At 39.5% G+C, this 14,541-nt stretch overlaps 1 pseudogene; it reads right to left on the bottom strand.

Annotated features, from left to right (window-relative positions):
- Positions 1-287: 287 nt before the first annotated feature.
- LOC122747558 lies at positions 288-14,283 on the bottom strand (annotated as a pseudogene).
- Positions 14,284-14,541: the final 258 nt, after the last annotated feature.

Raw genomic sequence — 14,541 nt, 5'->3', positions numbered from 1 at the left:
TAACCTCACTGCACCAGGCAACACTCAAAACTATTTTTTAAGTTCCTGGCCTGCATTTATAGTAAGGGTTTCCTCACCAGAAGTTTCCCTGTTCTTTCAGTCCTGCCAGACTCTTCGTGACCCCATTTGGAGTTTTCTTGGCAGAGATACTGGAGTGGTTTGCCATTTTCTTCTCCAGCTCATTTTACAGATGAGGAAACTGAGAAAAACAGGGCTAAGTGACTTGCCCAGGGTCACACAGCTCATAAGTGTCTGAGGCCATATTTGAACTCATGAAGATTCTGACTTCAGGCCTGATTCTCTGATTCTGCACCTTCTGGCTGCTCCCTAAAAGTTCCCTGCACTAATGAAATCACAGGTCTGGACCAAAAAAAAAACACCTGAACACATTTAAAGCTGGAAGGAACTGTGCAATCCAATCTCATTTTGACAGGTAAGTAATTTGAGGCCTAGAGAGGTAAAAATAACTTGTCCATCTTCATGTGGGTAATAATGAGCAGAACTGGGATTCAACCCAAGGATCTTGATTTAAAATTTAATTCTTTTCTTCCACTACTATGCTATGATCCTACTTAAAATTTGATTTTTTTTTAAGTGACAAATCACTTTTTCTGCAGTTTTTATAAATTTTGCCTGGCATCTGAAGGCCTCTGTGATGAATCAGGATTTTATTTGCAGTCTATGATCTTGTACTCACTTTTTTTTTTTGCAATGCATTCAGATTGGTTAATGGAACTGTAAGATTTGCAGTCCAGCTCTCTACTTCTGAATACAATTAAAAAGGAACCAGATTCTGAAGGGCAATAAAAAAGGATTCCATCCCTGGATTTTTGATTAAACTTTTTAATAACAAAAACCTATATACAGAATCAAAACCAATTTTAGGAATTATTAAACATTTAAAATAACTTCAGCTAAATAAACAAACAAAATCTGAAACGTGAGTAATTTTCTTTGGTGTTTTAATAACTCACATATTACAATGGCACTTTACAAAGGTCTTTCCAGACAAAGCTCTATAATGGGGAAATGGGCTCAGAGAGTGACTTCCCTAAAACATTCAAATTCAGTTCATTCATTTTTCGGTTGTGTCTAACTTTTCATGATCTCATTTAGGGTTTTCTTGGAAGAGAGATTGAGGAGGTTTGTGATTTCCTTCTCCAGCTTATTTTACAGATGAAGAAACTAAGGCAAATAGGATTAAGTGACCTGCTCAGCATCACACAGTAAGCATCCGAGGCCAGATTTAAACTCAGGAAAGTGAGTCTTCCTGATTCCAGGCCCCAGCACCCTAACCATTTTGCCACCTAGCTGCCCCTATGACTACAACTAAGTAAATTGTTGATTTAAGTTGAATAGCAACTACATAATGATTGAAAATGAATGTCCAGCATTACAAAGAACAAGAATGTCCTCAAAGAAAAAATGTGTAAAGACCCTTCCTCCCCATCCCACTTCTCTGCAAAGATTAGGAGGCCACAGATACTATACATTATTTTCATACTTTTGTATGACATTGGTTTTTTGTTTTTGTTTTATTTTGTTTTTTCTTCAGGGCAATGAGGGTTAAGTGACTTGCCTGGGGCCACACAGCTAGTAAGTGTCAAGTGTCTTAGACTGGATTTGAACTCAGGTCCTCCTGAATCTAGGGACAGTGCTTTATTCACTGTTCCACCTAGGTGCCCCCCTCATTGATTGGTTTTTGCTTATTTTTTTTCATTGTCACTTTTTCTCTTTAAAAAATATTTGTTATATGGGATTGCTACCTGAGAGGGATGGGAAGGAATGCTGGAAGAAATGCTCATAGTATAAAAAACTATCAATAAAATTTTATTTTGAATATAACTCAAACCTCAAAGCCCAATTGCATAACTCTTCATTGGTGGAGATTATTTAATGTTCCATGTTTTTGTGAGGAGCAGAGTTGTCAAATACTTGGGAAAGAAGGAAGATCTTATCTTCTGGCTTCCAACTTCAAGAGAGGAGACATGGGGTGCTAGACTTGATTCAGGTCTCCAAAAAAAGAGAAAAACACTGTTATGAAGTCAGCAAGTAGAGGAACCAACATTTGATCATGTTCATATCCCCAGATTGCTACACTAGAGACTTTGGAGAATTTTTCCTTAGGTGAGATTTGCAACTTTCTTCATTGAACTGAGTTGTCTTGCTCCTGATGGGAGTACATGGGAGTCAAGCCTTGGTGATAGACATTGAAGTCAAGCTTGGGACACTCCTTACCATCAAAAAATAGCAATCAATAATTCACGTTGAGTCCAAAAACATCTCCCTTAAATGAAAAATATTTAGGTGGTGCAGTGGATAGAGTGTCAACCCTAGAGTTAGTTGTACTTAAATTCAAATGCAACCTCAGACACTTACTAGCTATGTGACCCTGGGCAAGTCACTTAACTTTGCCTCAGTTTCCCATCTATAAAATGAACTGGAAGAGGGGGAAGCTAGGTGGCACAGTGGATAGAGCACTGGCCCTGGATTCAGGAGGATCTGAGTTCAAATCTGACCTCAGACACTTACTAGCTGTGTGACCCTGAGCAAGTCACTTAACCCTCATTGCCCTGCCCTCCCCACCCCCCGCCAAAAAAAAGTAACTGGAAGAGGAAATGGCAAACCACTCCAGAAAACCTCAAATGGGGTCATGAAAAATTGGACACAGCTGAAATAACTCAATAACAACACTGAAGTATTAATGGAGCTTACCTGCTTAGAATATTTCAAGAAGCTAGAAACAAGAGAGCCTAGCACCTAGTTTGCAAGAACAGTTAAAACATGAAAGCTATCAGATAGCTGCTGTAGCCCAAATAAGTTCCTACCCAACTGCCCCAGCCTGTTCCATCCCCTGGCAGTAGCTTCCCCAGCAGAGTGTACCAACTTCTAAAATATTACCTCAAGCTCTTTCTTCCCTCTTCCCAATGAAATTTGTCTTATTCTTTGCCCCAGACACATTCTAAGGTTGTTGGTTTTTGTCATTCATTTTCCAAGAGGACCCTGACATTAAGGTGATGTCATGACCTGCACTGATTTGTATTTAAGTGAGGCAGAGCTGTGCAAGTTCACCAATCTCACTCTCTTCTCCAGAGCCATCTGGGTCCAATGGCAAGATATGTATCAGGATGACTTGAGATGGCCCCAGATATTTAAAGCAAAAGGGCTCAAGTGACTTGCCCAAGGTCACACAGCTAGTAAGTATCTGAGGTGAGATTTGGACTAAGGTCCTCTTGACTCCAGGGCCAGTGCTCTATCCACTGCATCACCTAGCTGCCCCCAGGGAGGCCAGAATTGTTCTTTGAGACTCCAAGTAACGGGACCCCAGAAATAGTTGCAAAACACAACAAAATATGAAAAGTTGCCTGTAGGAGGACAGTCCAGTAAGAGTCCTCAAATACCCCAGAGATAAATTATTCATCAGGATAAAAGTCCAAATATAATCTCCATCCCCCCCACCCATACACACACACCTAACCACAATCACACCAAGTGCCTTCTCTGTACCTTTGATTATGCTGTTCCTCTTTCTAAATTCTCCCTTCAATTTGACAGCCCAACTCAAATCCTGCCTTTCCCATGAAATCTTCTAAGACTACTATAGCTCACATCAATCTCCCCTTTTCTCAATTCCCTTTAAAATATATATATATATGTATATATTGGTTTTTTTCTGTCAAACAAATCACTTATTTTTACTCCTCCCCCGAATTCAACAACAAAAAACAACCAATAAAACAATGAAAGTATAACAATAAAAGAAAACCAAAACCTTTTGCAACAAATAAATGTAGTCAAGCAAAATAAAATGGTGTATTGGCCTCGTCCAAAAATGTATCTCATTCTTCGTTTTAAGTCCATCACTTCTCTCTGGCAGTAATGTTGGCAGTACACTCTGTTTTCTGTCCTCTGAAATCATGATTTGTCATTACACTTATCAGAGCTCTAAAGTAGTTTAAAAAAATTTTTTTAAATAATGTCATTGTGTAAATTGTTTTTCTGGTTCTGCTCATTTCATTCTGAGTCAAATCACAGAAGTCTTTCCAGTTTTTCTAAAAATGCCAGTTTCGGGGCAGCTAGATGGCGCAGTGGATAGAGTACCGGCCCTGGATTCAGGAATACCTGAGTTTGAATCCGGCCTCAGACATTTAACACTAGCTGTGTGACCCTGGGCAAGTCACTTAACCCCAATTGCCTCACCAAAAAAAAAAAAAAATGCCAGTTTCAGGGGCAGCTAGGTGGCGCAGTGGATAGAGCACCGGCCCTGAATTCAGGAGGACCTGAGTTCAAATCCAGTCTCAGACACTTAACACTTACTAGCTGTGTGACCCTGGGCAAGTCACTTAACCCCGATTGCCTAACCAAAAAAATAAATAAATAAATAAAATTCCAGTTTCAAAATTTCTTATGGCACAATAATATTCCTTTATGCTCATCTCCCCCGCCCTGAATTCCTACAGCTCCTGAACAGTATATATGAACCAAAGTTGTACTTTATCCTACAGTCTTATATTGTCCCCTAGTGGCTTGATTTGTGTTGATTCTATCTCCCCATCAAGTCTAATTTTAAATTTCTTTGGCAACTCCCAGCATTTAAGCTTAGTGCTGAGCAGTTGCCAGACCTCAGGTAGTCTTACCTAACTACTCCAGCCCTTGCTCATGTCCCATTTCAATTAATTTCCATAGGGAGTCAAAAAGCATTTATTAAATGCTTACTATGTGACAGGTTTAGTGCTAGGGATAAAAATTAACAGCAAAAAAAATGGTCCCTGCCCCCCCCCCCCAAGAAGTTTATATTCTAATGGGAGAAGAAAGCACATAAAAGAACTGAAATGAGTGGGGGAGGAGGAATCAGAAGAATGAGGGTTGGATACTATGGGACGCTTCTACAGAATAGAGGGTTTGGGAAGAAGTCCCCTAATGAGAGGAGAAGCGCCCCACCCCCCAATGGATTCAGGAGGTAGCAGAGGCATTGTGACTTTTTGTCAGTACTACATAGGAAGAGGTGTCCTGGACCTGTGATTTTATGGATATAGAACTTCCAGATGAGTAAACTCTTATCAATTCAAGTCAGAACCTTCTCTGCAACTTAAAAATCTTAGCTATTTTCCTAGAGTGCTGTGCAACCTGTCTATACAAGGTGGTCGTTGAACCCAGGTCTTTCTGACTCAGAAGCAAACCCCTTATTACCATGCTGTGGTTGCTGCTGTATAGTTTATCAAAATCAGAAACCACTTTAAATTGTCTACTCATAATTTTAAGTTTATTATCTTGTCTCCATAGCTAGACTGTAAGCTATTGGAGAGCAGGGACCTTATTTGGTAGTAAGAGTAGTGAGAGGCAGCTGGGGATAGGGAGAGCCAGCGTCAGAGACAGGAAGAACTAGGTTCAAATGTTAATACTGATGTATATTGGCGAGGTGATCCTAGGCAAGTCACCACCTCTGTCTGCCTCAGCTTCCTCACCTAATCCCCAGGATTGTTGTGAAAATCAAATGAGATAATATATGTAAAGGGTTGTATATAAATGCCAGCTATTCTTCTTCTTTTTTTTTTTTTTTTTTTTTTTTTAGTGAGGCAATCGGGGTTAAGTGACTTGCCCAGGGTGACACAGCCAGTAAGTGTTAAGTGTTTGAGGCCAGGCCAGATTTGAACTCAGGTACTCCTGACTCCAGGGCCAGTGCTCTATCCACTGTGCCACCTAGCTGTCCCACCAGCTATTATTCTTAAGGGGAGCTAGGTGGCGCAGTGGATAGAGTGCCATGTCTGGAATCAGGAAGACCTGAGTTCAAATGCAGTCTTAGACACTTATTAGCTGTGTGACCCTTGGCAAGTCAACTTAACCCTGTTTGTCTCAATTTCCTCAATTGTAAAATGAGCTGGAGAAGGAATTGACAAAATGCTTCAGTATCTTTAGCAAGAGAGTCCCAAATGGGGTCACGAAGAGTTGGACACAACTGAACAACAACATATTATTCTTGGTGCTTGGGCTACTCTTTAAAATGGTAAAGAGAGGGTGGTAGTGGTGATGTTTTTCTATACTGATGAAGTCACAGATACAGAATAAAAATTAAGATAGCATACTAAACATATTTAAGATTTACCAAGTCTTTTCTAAATATTACTTCATCTGAGCTTCATGATAATCCTATAAAGTTGGTGTGGTGCACATGAAGAAATCAAGGTTCAAATATGGTAAATGACTTACTCTTTATAGGTATACTTTAACAAGGTATGTCTGTATAGACATACCTGGGAGATATTGTGAGTTCAGTTCCAGTCTACCTCAATAAAGTGACTATCAATAAAGCAGGTCACATTAATTTTTTTAATTAATTAATTTTTAATTTTTCTCAATTACATGTAAAGATATTTTTTGAGTTCCAAAATTTTCTCCCACCCTCCCTTCCTCCCCGCTCCCGAGGCCACAAGCAATTTGATATAGATTATACATTACTATTATGTTAAACATTTCCACATTAATCAGAACAAAAGGTGGGGAATGCAAGAAAGAATAAACAAGAACAATAACATAAAAGCAACGGCAAAAGTGAAAATAGTATGCTTCAGTCTGCATTCAGACTCCATAGTCCTTTTTCTGAGTGTGGAGAGCATTTTACACCATAAGTCTTTTGGCATTGTCTTGGATAATTGTATTGCTAAGTAGAGTTAAGTCTATCACAGTTGCTCATCATACAATGTTGTTGAGACTGTGTACAATGCTCTCTTGGTTCTGCTTGTTTCACTCAGCATCAATTCATGTAAGTCTTTCCAGGTTTTTCTGAAATCCATCTGCTTATCATTTCTTACAGCACAAGAGTATTCCATTACATTCATATACCACAACTTGTTCAGCCATTCCCTAACTGATGGGCATCCTTTCAGTTTCCAATTCTTTGCTACCACAATAAGAGCATCTATGAATATTTTTGTACATGTGGGTCCTTTTCCCTTTTTTATGATCTCTTTGGGATATAGACCTGGTGGTGGTATTGCTGGGTCAAAGGGTATGCACAGTTTAAATCCTTTGGGGTATGTTTCCAAATTGCTCTCCAGAGTGGTTAGATCAGTTCACAGCTCCACCAACAGTGCAGTTCCAATTTTCCCACAGCTTCTTCAGCATTTATCATTTTCCTTTTTTGTCATATTAGCCAATTGGATAGGTGTGAGGTGGTACCTCAGAGTTGTTTTAATTTGAATTTCTCTAATCGATAGTGATTTAGAACATTTTTTCATATGGCAATAGATAGCTTTGATTTCTTCATCTGAAAACTGCCTGTTCATAGCCTTTAACCATTTCTCAATTGGAGAATGACTTGAATTCTTATAAATTTGATTTAGTTCCCTATATATTTTAGAAATGAGGCCTTTATCAGAAACACTGGCTGTAAAAATTATTTCCCAGCTTCCTGCCTCCCTTCTAATTTTGGATGCATTGCTTCTGTTTGTACAAAACCTTTTTAATTTAATGTAGTCAAAATGATCCATTCTGCATTTCATAATGTTCTCTTATCTCATCCTTGTTCATAAATCCTTCCCCTCTCCATAATTCTGACAAGTAAACTATTCCTTCCTTTGTTAATTTGTCTATAGTATTGCCCTTTATGTCTAGATCTTGTACCCAATTTGACTTTACTTTGGTGTATAGTTTCTGCCATACTATTTTCCAGTTTTTCCAGCAGTGTTTGTCAAATAGTGAGTTCTTATCCTGGAGGCTAGAGTCTTTGGGTTTATCAAACAAGAGATTGCTATATTTATTTACTATTGTTACATTTACACTATAGAGGGGGCAGCTAGATGGCACAGTGGATAAAGCATCAGCCCTGGATTCAGGAGGACCTGAGTTCAAATCCAGCCTCACACACTTGACACTAGCTGTGTGACCTTGGGCAAGCCACTTAACCCTCATTGTCCTGACCAAAAAAACCCCAAAACATTGTGAACAAAGACACAGAGAGACACTATATTACAGTCTGTTAAGTATCTCACTTATTTGTAAAACACACTCTTATTTGTGGAAAACATTCTAAAGATTGAGTCAGGTCCCAAGACTAATAATATTTTGGGGTTTGGGGGCTAGGGTTTTTTTAATTTTCAAATTTTATTCACTTATTTATACTTTTATGATTTGGGGAGGGACAATTTACTTTAGTTGTGTGCAGTTTTTATTTATGACTTTTTGAAATATAGCTTGAAAAAAACAGTATCTAAAAAAGGCCCATTGTGTTCCAAGTGGAGCTACTTGATGAGGCCTTTAAAACTCTGGCTTCATCAAATGGTCAGTAATGGACCCAGCTCAAGCCATTGAAGCTCACTGTTTATGTTTTAATGGCTAAGAATGAGTGTGAATAGTGTGACAATTAAAAATATGAGCTCAGTGGATAGAGAACCGGCCCTGGATTCAGGAGGACCTGAGTTCAAACCTCAGACACATGACACTAGCTGTGTGACCCTGGGCAAGTCACTTAACCCTCACTGCCTTGCAAAAAAAAATATGAGACATAGTTTCTGGGTAATTTAATCATTTTATTAATATACTAGAAGGAAATTAATAAAAGGAGGTACTTTGGCTGTCTCTCTCAGACCAAAGACCCTTCATGGCCATTGGGTCTCAGTTTATACATCCTTCCAACTGCTGGAGTGCCATCACACAGCAATCAAATCTAATTGGTTAACATCATTCAAATCTACTTGGTTGACATTATTAGTGGTGGGTTATATTAAAATGAAGTCCAGGGATGACATCAGGGAAAGAATGTAAGGCCTCCCACACAAGCTGATGAGGGCAAACTCCTTTCTATCTAGGTGTGATTTAATCTCATTGGTAACATCCTGGAGCTATCTAGACAAAAGGATCTGTTTCCACCCAAGACTCCTTTGTGAGCTTTGGTCTGATTTAACCCAGATGAATCTTACTTTTTTTTTTTTTTTTGGTGAGGCAATTGTGGTTAAGTGACTTGCCCAGGGTCACACAGCTAGTAAGTGTTAAGTGTTTGAGGCCGGATTTGAACTCAAGTCCTCCTGAATCCAGGGCTGGTGCTCTATCCACTGTGCCACCTAGCTGCCCCTGGATGAATCTTACTTTCAAGGAGAATTTGGATCTTGAGTGGCAGAGGGAGAAAGGACTAAGAAAGAAGGGGAGATCACTGGGTCCCCCAAGATACTGATTGGGTTTTTTTGCAAGGCAATGGGGGTTAAGTGACTTGCCCAGGGTCACACAACTAGTAAGTGTTAAGTGTTTGAGGCCGGATTTGAACTCAAGTCTTCCTGAATCCAGGGCTGGTGCTCTATCCACTGTGCCACCTAGCTGCCCCTGGATGAATCTTACTTTCAAGGAGAATTTGGATCTTGAGTGGCAGAGGGAGAAAGGACTAAGAAAGAAGGGGAGATCACTGGGTCCCCCAAGATACTGATTGGGTTTTTTTGCAAGGCAATGGGGGTTAAGTGACTTGCCCAGGGTCACACAACTAGTAAGTGTCAAGTGTCTGAGGCCAGATTTGAGCTCAGGTCCTCCTGAATCCAGGGCCGGTGCTTTATCCACTGTGCCACCTAGCTGCCCCCCATACTGATATTATTTCTCACAATAGTAATTGTTTTCTGTTCTGGCCAGAAACTTTAAGAGTCTTCCCCTCCCAGATAGATATTTTTGTGATGGTCAATTAGGCCATCTTTTGTCTTAATTTTTTTTGTCTTAATTTTAACCTGGCCCTTTGTCATTGAATAGGTGTTGCATCAGACAAACTGAGACCTGAGAAAGACCTTAGTTTAGAAAGGCCAAGGTCACCCACTACATCCAGGGCCATCAATAGTTATCTTGACATTTGTCTTACTTTGATGACTCTAGAGGAAAGAGTGAGGGCTGAAGACTTTGTGCAGCTCTGCCTCACTTAAATCTAATTCACGGGAAAGTCAAGACGTTACCCTGATGATGTCATTGGTTCTCTGAGAATGAAGGACAAACAAGAACAATTTAGGATTTCATAGCTAAAAAGTGGCTAAGCTGAGACTCAAATTCAGACCTTCTCACAAATTCCAAAGCTTGTTCTACTAGAACTTAATGACTAGACCATGTATCTATCATTCTCTTAAAGAGCTGAATACAGTTGATTATTATTGATTTATTGCTCATTCATTCATTCAAGAGGCATTTATTAAGTGTCTACTATGAACAAGGATCAGCTTTGCTGTAGTGGATAAGGAGATTGCTTTGAAGCCTAGGAGATGTGGGTTTAAGTCCTGTTTCTGACACAAACTTGGGCAAGTCACTTTGGACTCTTCAAGACAATGAGGTACAGAGAAGGTGCTAATGTGAGTTGGTCAAGAGAATTCCTTAATTCATGGTGTCTACTTCAATGAAATCATAGATCCAACCGGTATGCCCCCCTACAATGTACACAGGGTACAGAGAGAGAAATTGAAGCATGTTTCCTTGAAGCTTTATGGGCCCAGAAATTTTATATTTATGGGATCACAGGTCTAGAGCTATAAGAGACATCAAATCACTCCTTTGGTTGATAAGGAAATTGAGGTCCGTGGAGATTAAGTGACTTGCTTGTGGTGAGATTTTCACCTAGGACACCTGACTGTGTTAAGTGTCTGAGGCCAGATTTGAACCCAGGTACTCCTGACTCCAGGGTCAGTGCTCTATCCACTGCGCCACCTAGCTGCCCCTCCAAAAGACTTTTGATGAAACATACCATCCACCTCTAAAGGAAGAACTGATATTGATGGAAGAGATTGAAGTGTACTATTTTTCACTTTCTTTCATTTTTCTTTTAATCAAGTTTTCTTGTACAAATAACAAATATGGTAACGTTTTACATAATCATACATGTATAACCCATATCTGATTGCTTACTGTCTCAGGGAGGGGGGAGGGGAGGGAGGGAAAGAAAAGATACCAACTATTAGGCTATGCGATAAAAAGGCAGAATGCCTTCTCTGGTGGGGAGCACCAGATACTCAACTGAGTACAACTGATGAGAGTACAAGCAACTGAGAACAGTGAGGAACATGTCCAGCAAAAAGGAATTAGGTGCTGGAACCAAAAGATATTAGTAATTCCATAGAAATTGAAGATTGAGTTCTACTTCCAGTGTATGTGCTAGTCCCATTTGGTCCTTTCATATGTGCTCTCCCATGCTGGTGTTGTGGCCATATGTTACACACATAATTATGATTTCCATGCCCTAGCCATTCTTCCTAGTTAGTATGTCAATATTTATGGAGGAGTGAATTCCGAGTTTATGGGAAGGTTGTTTTGCCATTACTTATATTGCTGTGCTATTTTTATTAGAGGCAGCTAGGTGGAAGAGTGGATAGATCACTGGGCTTGGAGTCGAGGAACTGAATTCAAATCTAGTCTCAGAGATTTATTAGTTGTGTCACCCTGGGCAAGTCACTTAACCTGCGTCTGCCTCAGTTTCCTCAACTGTAAAATGGGCACCTCCCTCCCAGGGTCGTTGTGAGGGTAAAATGAGCTGTTTGTAAAACACTTTGCATAGTAGCTGGCATGTAGTAGGTGCTATGTAGATACTGATTTCATTCCCTTCCCCCTATTTGATTAAATATCCATGCTTTGAACTGTGCCTAGTAAAAGTAATGTTTATGCGACCTTGGAAGCTATGATTTAGAGAGGATTCTGATCCCCCCAATTAACTTGAATCTGGCGTGGCTTTGTGGGAATCATGAATGAGGGGAGAGATGTGTTTGTGTGCTATATTATTTTATGCACAAAAAAGGTACAATTACTTTCTTGAAATCTGGACTGTCTGGGAGTATCTGAGACAAAGTCACTGTAACCCTGAGTCATCTTAATTGTGGCTCTGCATTGGTCTGTCTGGGTATCCGTTACCTCCTGTTAACAGCCTCATTAAGGAAAAGAGTTTCATAGCCATTGGCCAAGAGGGCTAAAGAATTCTCATAACCTTTCTCTTCAGGAGAGAAATTAGTCACAGTGGTGGATACAAACATCATAGTTTTTGAAGGTGACACTGAATAGAGAGCTTCAGCTGAAGATTATAAGTGCAGTACAGTGGAAAGAAGAAAGAGCTGGTTGAAAGCGCTAGCTGGAAGTGCTTTTAGCCTGCTTCTAATTCTTCAAGATGAAAGGCATTTAGTCTACAGTTCTAAATACTATCGTAGATCTGCCATTGCCAGGTCATTATGACCCTGGCCATGTCTCACTTTCCTACCTGATCTTTATTTTAGTTGAATTTTAATTTTTTGGTGATGATTATTATTTATATACCTGTGTATATGGGTGCATATGTAAAAACAATTATACCATTTCCTGAAATATTAATGCCCTTCTCATATTGTATTAGTTGCCTGATTCTGGCAAATGTATCCCTCCAAATACCAAGTAAATGTCAAGTCAAAATACAAAATTTGGAAATTTTCAAGAACTATACATTAGAAAAAAACATGTCTCTTTTTTTTTTCTTTTTCTTTTTTTTTTTTTTAGGCTAGAGGGGTTAAGTGACTTGCCCAGAGTCACATAGCTAGTAAGTGTCAAGTGTCTGAGGCTGGATTTGAACTCAGGTCCTCCTGAATCCAGGGCCAGTGCTTTACCCACTGCACCATCTAGCTGCCCCCAAACCATGTCTCATAGCAAATTTTGAGTCTGCTCAGAACCAAGAAGACCTGGTTTCAAGTTTCACTTCACCAACATCCTAGATATGTAACCTGGACAAATCAGTGCTCTAGGTAACTCTTTAGGACTATAAATGATTGATAAGGCACCAATCTGCATTGGTGGAGGGAGTTTCCTCATTTAGGAGTCACCCATACTAATGAAATCATGAATATTGTCCCTATCCCTACACCAAGTACATCTTTCCTTATAAAAGCAAACATAATTGACAAAAGGATTGCTATGAGTAGCCCAGAAGTATTCTCCCTTTTTAAATAAGGGCGTTAGAATAGATTATCTCTAAGATCCCATCTAGTTCTGTTGTACTATCTTTTAGGATCTAAGGGCATGTGTAGGTCCACTAAATCTTTACAGTTCTGAGCCAGTAGGGACAATTTCAGAGACAAGTCACTGTTTCCTCCCTGGGTAGTCTAGAAATGTGTGTAGTATCCCTAAAGACTCTCAATGGAATCCCAATTTTTCTGGTTTTTACATTTAAATTTTATTTTTAGCCATGAATTATCTCCCCTCTTCTACCCTATTCGTTGAGAAGACAAGAAAAATAAAAACTATTACAAATATGTATATTTGTATAAGATAAATTCCTGCATTAGCCAGGTCAAGAGAAGAATATGCTTCAATTTGCAATCTGAGTCCATCAGCTCTCTATCTGGAAGTGGGTAGCATGTTTCATCATGTGTCCTTTGAAATTCTAAGTGTCAAGTGTCTGAAGCCAGGTTTGAACTCAGGTCCTCCTGAATCCAGGGCCGGTGCTTTATCCACTGTCTCCCAGAAGTTTTTGTTGAATAATTTCTTGCTGTGATACCTGGAATCTTTGGATTTATCTAACACTAGGCTATTGTACTCATTTTCTTCTGTATATTATGTACCTAATTTGTTCCACTGATCAATCTCTGTGTCTTATCCAGTACCAAATTGTTTTGATGATTATAGCTTTGTAGTATAGTATGAGATCTGGCCCTGCTAATCCTTCCCCACCCCACCACACCCCTCCATGGTTTTTCTTTAAATCAACCTGGAAATGAACACTTAAATTTAAAGGATTTAAGTGAAATCTTTTCTCTCTTTCCACCTTTTACATGACTTTTACATGACTTTGGGACTGAGTATGATTGGAGGAATATACTAGGGATTTGCTAGGATCAGCTTGAACTAGCTTAGGAAAACTGAATGTTAATTTTTCAGTGTGATCCAACCTCAGACACTTGACACGGTACCAGCTGTATGACCCTTGGCAAGTCACTTAACCCTTATTGCCCCACAAATAAAATAAAATAAAATAAAATGAATAAGAAGAATGCTGTGGATATATGTATATTCTTTTTTTTTTTTTTGCTGTTTTTCAGATTTATTAAGATGTATTCCACACGATTTCTTTAATGAGAAATTCTTTGAAACAATACCATCATTTTTTGGCAGCTGGAGAATAGTCATCAGATTCCCCCGTTCTATGAATTGCTCCACAAATTGCGTAAGTCTTAAACTGGCCATTGAATCTGCTTGTGACCTTGTCAACCCCAGCCACGTCCATTTGGATGGACGCGTGGCCCTTGGCCCGATGATCCTGTTGCTCGTGGAGCATTTCCACCACACGTACAGGTCCACGAACTCGCCGGCGTCGTTCTGCATGTCGGCAATTGAGGGAACCGCTGGGGCTGGGGGGGAGGGAAGGTGGGGGGAATGAGGGTCTTGAAGGCTCTTGAGAAAGCAGAGAAAATTTACCGAGTGATATATTATATATATTATTAGTGATATTCTTATAAATCAGGGCTTGATTTATTGTTTTGCTGATTGTCTAAAGAAAGTGATGGAGAAGATTAATAATGAAGATTGAACTTAAAAGTGAATCATGGCTAGATGTTGTTAAAAATTTACCAGCACACTCCT

The sequence above is a fragment of the Dromiciops gliroides genome, chromosome 3 (assembly GCF_019393635.1).
Source record: "Dromiciops gliroides isolate mDroGli1 chromosome 3, mDroGli1.pri, whole genome shotgun sequence".
NCBI classification, from domain to species: Eukaryota; Metazoa; Chordata; class Mammalia; order Microbiotheria; family Microbiotheriidae; genus Dromiciops; species Dromiciops gliroides.
Note: the sequence above shows the minus strand (reverse complement) of the source record. Positions and strands in the feature narration are given on the sequence as shown.